Genomic DNA, 10,291 nt, shown 5'->3' with positions numbered 1-10,291 from the left:
GAGTGGGCCACAGGGACCCCTGGTCCTTAATGGGGTAGCAGAATAATGGCCCCTGAAGACGTCCCCTTTCTTCATCCCTGGGACCAGTGAATGTGTCACCTTATGTGGCAAGAGGGAATTTGCCGCTGGGATTAAGGATTCTGAGATGGCCCCATCTAATCGCTCAGACACTTACAAGAGGGAAGCAGGAGGGACAGAGACACAGAGGTATGACGACAGAGTAGAGGTCTGAGTCAGAGAGAGGAGAGAGACCAACGATTCCATGCCATTGGCTTTGAAGGTGGAGGAGGAGAAATGCAGGTGATGTTCAGAGGGTGGGAAAGGCCGGGAAACGGACCTCGGAGATGTCAGAAAACCAGCCCTGCCGACTCCTCCTTTTGGGACTTCTGACCCAAAAGCTGGGAGACAGTAAATGTGTGCTGTTTGATGTCACTGGGTTTGTGGTCATTTGCCACAGGGCAGTGGAAACTAACACCCTAGACAACCCAGAGAAAAGCCAAAAAGCCCTTGTACAGCTCCCTCCTTCGCATGAGTTCCCAGTCATGGTCACCGCCATCTGGCTAGGTAAAGACCTTCACAGTTGCTCACACCACCAAAGATGGGCAGCTTTTTATCCCAAACAATGTATTTTTGAAATGCAATTATATTCATCAGACCCATGCTCCATTTTTGGCAGGATAGGTCACTAAATAGGAATTAAATTTGAGGTTCCTTTTTAAAGTTGTCACAGACAAGGTTCTAGATATCACATGGAAGTCTGGGGGAAATATTTGGCCCTGTCTTCCAAGTGTCTGTGCCAAGGAGAAGCAAACTTAAGGAGCATGCAACCCGTGACCATGCGACCTCACGCTTCTCCAGCTCACTGCTGCTCCATCATGAAGAGGCTGCGCCTTCCCATGGACCAAAGCTCCAGAATGTACTTCCTTAAGGTAAGACTTGAGGGGATAACAAGATGACTAGAAAGTAGAGAAATCTACTTTTATCAGACCCAAGTTTCTATGCAGACCTGAGTGGTAGAGACAAAGAGTTTGTCTTTTTCCCCTCATCATCTGACTTGTCAACCTTCCCCACGACGTTGATGACGTAAGAATGTGTCATAACGGAAGGGGGTTTAAATTGGGGTGCAAACAAGAAGGCTCGGATGTGAACAGATCCAGGAGTCTCTCAGCCTTCCAGGTTGATATTTCACAGTTGGATGGAAGACTAGCCAGTGCCCATCTCACCTGTCACCAGGTGAGACACACATGGCAGACGCCACTCCTAGACCATGGTGCCTCTCCTCAGGCTGGGTGCGGTCTCACAGTCCTCGGCACAGTCACCAACCAGACAAGTTAGGGCTGGACCCCCACGGAACCCTGGGGGCTGATGCTGGGAGGAGGCAGTGTATCTGTAGAAATCTCTTAATGATGCAAAACACTGTCAAAGATACATCATCGGTGGATATTTGCCCTCCGTGGCCTTCCCGATGCAAGTGCTTCCGTCAGCAACATCACCCCTTGGAGAGGTGGTGGAGGAACGGCCTGCCACCCGTCAGGAGGAACACGCAGCCTGGCCATTGGGGTGCCTCCGAGCTTGGGAGCCAAGTGGAGCCACCTGCAGGGCGGGGCTGAGAGAGGAAGCAGAGAGGGGAGAAAGGAGATGCAGGAAGGTGCTGAGGACAAAGTTCCCAACTTGACAGCGTGGCCCGGTGCCAGCGCCCCCAGGAATGGGAATGTGGGGAAGGTGGGGCTTCCTGCCTCGTGCCCACATCCATCCTCCTCTCTGGTTCATGGACCTCCTATGACACCCTGTTTGTTCAAGGGCTAGCGAATCATTTCAGTTGCCATGGAAACCTGCAGCCGCATCTAGTGATATCATTAGGATTTCAGTGAGCTACACAGTACAACTGTCGTCCATTGGTTTTAAAGGTTAGGGCAGCCCAGTGCTCACGGCCTCTGCTGAAGTCATGATTTTTCATGAAGGCATCCTTCCTCCATTCCCAGGAAGGAATGCACTCGCACTCTGGCTGAAGGGGCAGGGAGTTGATTTCACAGCATTTCACGTGGAGGAAAAGCTGATTGCAGGTTTCTAGAATGTGAACGTGACAATATAGTCCGATATGCACCTCTCTGAGGCACCCCTCCAGGTCCCAGAGAATAAAAGGGAGCAAGGTAATTGGCAATTAGACCTGGCGATATGGAAAGGGGAGCCTCAAGGACTTACCTAAAATATCAGACTGCGCCCCCACATGCATGCCTTAGAGGGCCTTGCTTTTTTTTTTCATTCATTATTTAGATATTAAAATCAAAGCAGAGTGTTGGACTGGATCATTCACAAAACTGTAACAATTCATTTCTCACTTTAAAAAATTAAATAATATCAGAGTAGAGAAGTGATGAAAATAAATTATAAGATGATTGCAGATACCAACAATGTTATAGAACCATCTTTAAGAACAATAGTGTTCAAATTTTAAGTGAAAAACCAGTTTTCAAAATTATACAATATGATACAATTTTAGTGATTTGTATGTGTATATTTAAGTTGAAAATTATATAAGAAGAGTACCTACAGATGGAGGAGGTAATGCATATTATTTTACTTTTTCTTTATATTCTGATTTTTTGTTTAAAAAATGTATCACTTTTGTAAAAAGGAAAAAACTAAGCCCTCTAATGCTCAAAAAAATTTAGTAACTCTGATAAGCCTATTTATAATAATAAGCCTATTAAACTCTAATAACAGGCAGGAGAAAAGGGACCGAACACGTTCTCCGGCCCCCTTCACTGCACTGATGCTACTGCCAGGAACTAGACAGGTGTGCGTCCTCAACTCGGTCCTTCAGAGTCTAGTGGAGCACTTGCCACCATCGTCATCATCCCCATCATAACTGCAATCACCACTATCACACCTTCATCATTTTTGTGATTATCATCATCACCATCGTCCTCCTCCTCATCATCCTCTTCCTCTTCACCATCATCCATCCTCCCCATCATTATCACCATCACCATTATAATCAACCTCACCATCATTATTATCATCACCCTCTTCATCATACCACCATTATCATCATCACACCATCATCTATATCATCCCATCATCATCACTACCACCAATGGCCCCGGGTCCACCGCACTCACTGAGCGTCACCCCTCTGCTGGGTGCTCCTGCATCCGGGACAGCCTTCTGGTGAAGGGTTCATGTGTTAAAATCCAATCAGTTGAAGAAAACAGGCTTTTCCTAGAAACTGGTAAACATCATGGTGTTTGGCCCAAACCGGCTCTACCCCCTGGTAGATGAGAAAGCGTTCTATGTTCTCTCTACTTTTCCAGCGTTTCTTGATGGTACAAAAGAAAAAAGGGCAAAAAAGAACAACTGTGGCTCCACACTGGTCATCATGTTCGGAAAGCGAGGTGTCATCAGCCTCGTCAGATGCAGTCGTCAGCCCAGTGAACGGAGCACAGGGAGGGCACTGTCAGAAATGGGAATAAAATATGGGGGGAGGGGGCTCTAGAAAGGACCAGGATATTTTAGAAATCAACTGAGCATTTGGTTTGAGTATAATGTACATTATTTGCACCCCAGAAGCCTTTCCTGGGACATGCTGACATCTCAAGACGTCAGCATCAAGGGCGATGAAGCCTTTTCTTTGGAGCTTTTGTGATGCTGGCCTGTGTAAGAGAGAGACTCCGCTGAAGGGTTTCTAAGCTCATTGTGTGCTCTCACTCACACGCACGCACACACACACACACACACACACACACAGAGGGCCATCTTCCTTTAAGAAATCTGATACCAGAAAATTACTCAATGAGGTTTGAATCCTGGACAGCAGGACAATGAGCCACCCAGAGTGAGGTAACCAGCTGTCCCCTTTGGGCACAGCCCTGCCCCTGCTGATCTTGATGAATAGTCAGGATGCTGGCCAAGCTCAAGAGCAGGGGAACATGGCCCTGAAGGGCCAGGCAGGACTCTGGCAATGGTGGCTACAGGAGAGGAGGTCTTAGGCATGCATGACTGGGAACACAGGGGAACAGTCACCTTCAGATCTAGACATGTTGTCAGTGACAGGAACGCTGCAGAAAAAGAGGAAGTTTCAGGATGAGGAGAGGAAACCTTGTAGAGGATAAACACTGAACAGTTAAGGATGTGTGCCTTCGGCACATGGCATTTGAATGTACTTCTGAAATGTTTGGGTTGTCTTTTTCCCACAAAGTATGCATGTTGTGAAAATGAATAGGAAAATATATATGTTGATGCATTTTATAAGGGTACAGGCCACCCTCTGCCCCCTTTTTCTTCTGTATCTTCTTTCAACCACACACTCCCGTGCCTTCCTCACATCCACACTGGTGCTTGCACTCAGACCCCAGGAAGAGAATAGCGGTGGTGGGTGATGCTCCAGGGGCCCCGCCCCAGCCCCGTGGGCACTAACCAGGCTGAGCAATGCCACCTTCTGCCAGAGGAAGGGAAACTCCTGCACCAGTGGGGGCGAGGCACTGGTCCTTACTTATCATCAGGTCTCTAGCTCCTCATCCTCCCCATACTTTCACCGCTATCAAGTCCTTTAGCAAAAAGTTGAACAAGCTGAGCCATTCCCCACTACAGGGTCTTGATGCAGGAATTTGGAGATGCCCATGTTTCAGCACTTGAAGAAAAGAGAAATCATAGGCATGATGCTTTATGCTACAGGCACATGTAACTGTTTAGCCTCACAAAAACAAGTCTCCAAGACCAAGAAAACGCATTTAATAATGCAGATGGATAAAATACAGAGGCAGCAAAATCCCATGACCTCCCCCCCAGCTCTTGCCCTCATCAGTCAACACACCCGAATGATCACCTCTTTGGTTTCCATTTTGAATGTGACATTTCCCAAAGAGAAAGTCTGGCCAATACAAATAAATATGGCATTGCATCTAATACTAAAGCCAAACTTAGTAATTAGGTACTTCCTTCAGCCCACAGTCCCTCCTTCACAGCTGAAAATATCTCTGTACTGTGGAATGTGGGGCCATCACCGTACAGGTGCTCAGGGAATGTAGCCTTTACGGGAAGCAGAGCCACAAGCAAGAAGGCCGCAAGGGTACAAAACTGTTAAAATGAAAAAGAAGGCAAGAGACAAAGGCAGATTGATATCTTAAGAAATAGTCAATGGAGACAAGGCCTGAGGATGCTAGGGAAGGAAAACAGGCCAAACAGAAGCCTGCTCATTAATCCCAAGCCCGAACTACAGCTGTTAGGAAGAAACTGGGGACGTTTCTGGGAGCTTTGCAGCTACAGGTGCACGACCTTCCTCGTGTCACGGCTGCACCCAATGGGAAAAGGAAGAAATCTCAGTGATCAGAACAAACTTATCTCACTCCAGGATAGGAAAGAGAAAGTTAGAAGATAAGAGATTGATGATTTTAAATCCAGGTTTAAACTTTCCCAGAAACTTTGTTGAAACTTTTTCAGATTGTTAACTTTGCTTTTCTTATTGCCAAGGTTAATACAGTATGTAAATTTCATTCTATAATCATTATTGTAATTTGTCTTTAGGTGAATCTTGAAATATAAAAATCAGTAACATCCAAAATAATGCTACAATAAATTTTCCCTTTTGTATAGATTTTATTTTTTTCTAGAGTACTTAATTATCTATCTTGTAATGTCTGCTTTTATCAGAGCCTTACCACCATCTAATGTTTCAATAACATTTTCAAATACACAGAACCCATTCTCTTCTCTTCCCTCATCCTTACAGAGCCTTTTGCTCCAGACTAAGCTCCCTCTAGTTCGGCTGCACAACTATCAACCTGGGTAAAATCTCTTCTTCCTGGACCGGTAAGTCTTCCACTTAGGGCTCACTCTCCTGTTTTGCTGGAGCACATCCTTGTACAGTTTGTCACAAAGGTTTCTTGGAAATAAAACTTCTGAGTTTTTGCACAATCTTTTTTCACACTTAGGTGATAATTTTGCTGAATATAGAATTCTAGGCTATAAATCACTTACCTCGGAGTTTAGAAGACATGCCTCCTGGTCTTGTGATATTGTTTCTTGTAAGAATTCCACCGGCGGTCTGACTCCGATTCTCAACAGGGGAACAATTTTTACTGTCCAGAGGCTTTCAGAGTCTCCTGTTAGTTGGTGCACCTTGAACCTTCACTACTTTGTGCCTCAGTGCAGTCTTCCTCATGCTCTGTGCTGGGACCAGAGGGTGATTTCAGAGGTCATGTGCCTTTTTCAAATCTAGAAAATACTCTTCTAATATTACTTCAGGAACTGGTTCCTCTGTGGCTGTTTTAGTCTCTCTCTTTCTGGAAATTCTCTTGTCTCTTAGCCCTTTAAATTGATCTTCATTGTTGTTGAGGTGCTTGTACATGTTCCTGTTCCTTTGTTTCGTATTGACCCCACTTTATAAGAGATATCCTCAAGTTCATTGTTAAATCTTGTGTTAAATTTTGAACTTTAATTTTTTTTCTTTCCACAAGATCATTCTTGTTCTCCGATAGTCTTTTTTTAATCTTGTTTATATATTATGAATTTGGTACCATCTCAGATCTCTCTGAGGACACCAATTAGGATTTTCTTTTTTTTTTTTTTTGGGAAACTTGTTTTTTCCGTTGTGTTGTTTTGCGCGCCTAGATTTCAAAGACACTCTTTTGTTCCTCCAGCTATTTACTTCCTCCTGGGTCATCTTCCCTGGCTTGTTTATTTTTGCCTCTCTTCTCTGCCTTGCAGCCTCTCTCCAAATGTTCGTGACGTCTTGTTGTCCATTTATATTTTAAAATGCTGCAGTGGAACTGCTGTGAGTGCTACCTGTAGAAATGTCCCCTCACCTGGAAGGCTTCACTCAAGCACGAGCAGGAAAGAAAGAAGCCATACTACTGGGGCCCCAGAATGCATTGCTCTGGGGCACCAGCCCTTGCCAGCCGTCCTGCTACTTCTCAGACAATTTGCTTAGTTTCCTTAGTCGAGCATGCTTTGCTTTGTTGCCTGAGGGGTAAACAGCTGCCTGCTGGCTCTTCTGTACTCCAGGGATAGGAAGTTGTCAGGGCTCAACTCCTGGTTAAACTGCTCATGCCTCCCTCCCAGCCCCAAATGTGCCCAAGTTCAAAGCCTATGAGGGAGTCTACCAGCATTGACACGAATGAGTAGTTTGGGGTCTCTTCTAGGTACCGTCCCCTCTGGACCTCCCACCCCTGATTCATCAGTCACTACGACCCCACTTGTTTTCACCTTCAGGAAACACAAAGCAAGCTGTCCTTTATTGTTCCCTGCCAATTCTCTTTAGGATTATAAGCTAATATTTTTAATTTGTTTACTGTCTTTTTAATAGGATTTTGAGAGGAAGAGAAAAGAAATGTATATGGCTGAGCCTCTCATTCTGAATTAGAAATCATTTTTGGAAGTAATTACCTCCCCCCAAAAAAGGAATAAGATGTTTTCAATTATTCAAAAAAATCAAGTAAAATAAGGAACTCCATTTGATGACATTTTCTAAGGGAACACTTTGTTCCAAGTATGTGCTGGACTAGTAAAGGGATTTACAAGCTAGTAGGACTGGAGATTTGGTCCATGTCCCAAAGGAATTTATATTCTAGTACAAGTGACTGGTTTTCGTCAACATACTGTAAGTGTACATTTGACTGTATGTTGACTTTAGAAAATGAGCAAATAGACCTGAATGCACCCGTGTTCGGTTTTGAGTGCGACGCTCAAATCTGGTTACAAAATAGGTGTGGATTGTCATGGGGAAAAAAAGCAGAATGGCAACAAGGAAGGAAAGGTGATGTTCCAGAGGCAGAAGCCTTGGACTCTTGGTAAGTGGGGGGGATTCATAGCCTTTAACGTTGTCAAAAGAAATCTGGTGGAGGTGGTGAGTCTCCCAGTAGTTGCAATGTCTGAGGCCAAACTAGAATGTTGCACTAAAATCCATACCTCGGTGCATTCAGATATCTGTGGTCATTTTTTAGAATTAGTCTACATGTAAGTGTACATTGCAGTCCTGTTGTGAAAAGCATGATTTTATTAATGAAGGTCACAATACCAAAAATAGTCTACGGTTCACTCAGAGGCGTCATGACAAAGAAAGGGCACAGACAAGGGCTTTGGGTACAGAAAATGTCTTATTCCTTGATCTGGGTGCAGTTTACATGGGTGTGTGCACTTCAGGAAATTTGGCCAGCTCTCTTCATAACGTTTCTAATCCGCATTTCATTAATACAGCTATTATGAAAAGAAAGAGGAAAATATTTCAAATATCTTTCTCTTTAGAGTATATTGCTGGAAGAAAACCTAAAGTAAAGACCATGAATTCCTTGGAAACAAGAACTGCTGATCCAGTATTCCTGGTACCTGGAATATTGCCCATGTCATGGTAGATATTCAGTGTGTGTGTGTGTGTGTGTGTGTGTGTGTGTGTGTGTGTGTGTGAGCGCGCGCGTGCGTGTTTGGGGGAGGAATAAAAGGAAGGAAAAATAGAGCGGTGGAAGGAGGGAGGGAGGGAGGGAGGGTGGAGAGAAGGAAAGCAACCTCTGTGTACCCAGCCTCTGAGATCCAGAGATTGTCTGTTTTCTTCACCACAGCACTGACCTAGCCAATATACTCCCCATGGGCGTGCATAGCACGTGTGTGCACAGCACGTGTGCGCACACCCATCAGGAGTGCGCATCACTCCCTCTCCCACTGCATGAACTTGCTGAGGTCGGGGCTGTTTTCACACCTGACACAGTTCTTCTATCATGAACGTGTGCTGACTGAAGCCATTTCTCCCCTCCTGCATCCATGGCAGTGGTCTGTACATCGAGGCAGGCCCAGAACCAGTACAGTGGGGGACTGAGGGCCGCAGGTAGTGATCACCACGAGGGTATCAACGGGGGGGGGACAAATAGCAGTGGATTCCCTTGGGAATGTGCTGAAATCCCACTAAAAACACCAGCTCCTCTGCTGAGCTCTCCTTGCGCATATGGTTGACTTCCCTTCCCAGAAGCCTCCCAATTCTTTGTCTCCATTTCTCTCCTCCCAACCGCCCTGGTGGCACAGGCCACCTTGCAGACAGAAGTGCAGCCTCTCAGGTCGGGACCAGGAGCTGGTTAGTCTGGATCCACTCAGTCAGATGCACTTTCATTGAGGCCTCACAAACGGAATATGAATTCCACGCCTCCCAGGCTGGTGGAGCCATGGCAACCTCTCCGGCCGGGCTGCAGCCAGCTCTGCTCTGAGGGGCTGCAGAGCTGGGAGCTTGCCCTCCTCGCTGTTCACAGGGAGACAGAGAAGGCTACTCAGAGAATGAGCAGCTGTGAGAGTCTCCCTGAGGGGGTAGCATCCTCGGGCCTGCAGAGCATTTTGCAGATTTTCTTTATGCATTTTTAATCAATTCTAAGCTACTTACAAATATGTGCAATTACTTTCTGCACTTTGCTTTGTAATAAGATTTAATGACTCTGCTACAATCCTCTGGGTGAGCATTGATAACCTGGCGCTATGATTTACAGTTTAGCTCTGGCAAAGGAGGTGGTATAAACTGATAGGCTTTTTTGCGGGGTGGAGGGGAGTTTGGGGGGGGTAAGGGAATTAGAAGATAGAGTTATATTAACCTTCAAAATATTCCTCATAAGAGAGATCAGAACATCGCATTTATTTGCCACAAATATTTGATTAAAATATTCAGAGGGAGAGAAAAAAATAAAGAAGCAGCCCAGGCAACTAAACTCTCTTTCTTTAAAACATTTCACAGATTATCTTATACAGAGTAGGTCAGAAGCACCGGAGAGCCCATTTGGTCCATTTGCATGCACTTAGATATGACTGTCCTCCAAGCGTCCTTGACAAAGAGCGTGTCTCCCAGCTCTGCAACCACTGGGAGGACCCGCTGTTTTCACCAGCACAGTACATGCTGACCAAGTTGTTCTGTAACAAAGAGAAAAAAACACTCCTCACATCTCCCGGGTTTGTGCCCTGTGCCGGCCACTGCTCAGAGCGCCAGACGTTCTTCCGAAAACCCAACAAGCAAGGGATTATTGTCATGCCCGTTGCAGAGGAAGACACGGAGGTACAAGAAAGCAGTGGACACCTGTTCTCTGCGGAAGCCCCCAAGAGCTGCAGCCCCTGTTCATTAAGAAGAGACCCCTGGACAGACACGACCCCAGGAATGCTGCTGCAAGCCCGCTGACCTCACTTTCTGGGGACTGTGGAGTCCCCTCCTCATCGCCGTGCTACTGCCGGCTCGGCCTCGCCTGCTCTCCCAGGACAGCACGTGAGCACAAGGCAGGCAGGAGAGTCAGTCCACCCCGAGCCACCCCAGCCCGTGCTTCCTTCCGTCCAG

The sequence above is a fragment of the Artibeus jamaicensis genome, unplaced genomic scaffold (genome assembly GCF_021234435.1).
Source record: "Artibeus jamaicensis isolate MK-2021 breed Jamaican fruit bat unplaced genomic scaffold, CSHL_Jam_final scaffold_474, whole genome shotgun sequence".
Taxonomy (NCBI): Eukaryota; Metazoa; Chordata; class Mammalia; order Chiroptera; family Phyllostomidae; genus Artibeus; species Artibeus jamaicensis.
Note: the sequence above shows the minus strand (reverse complement) of the source record.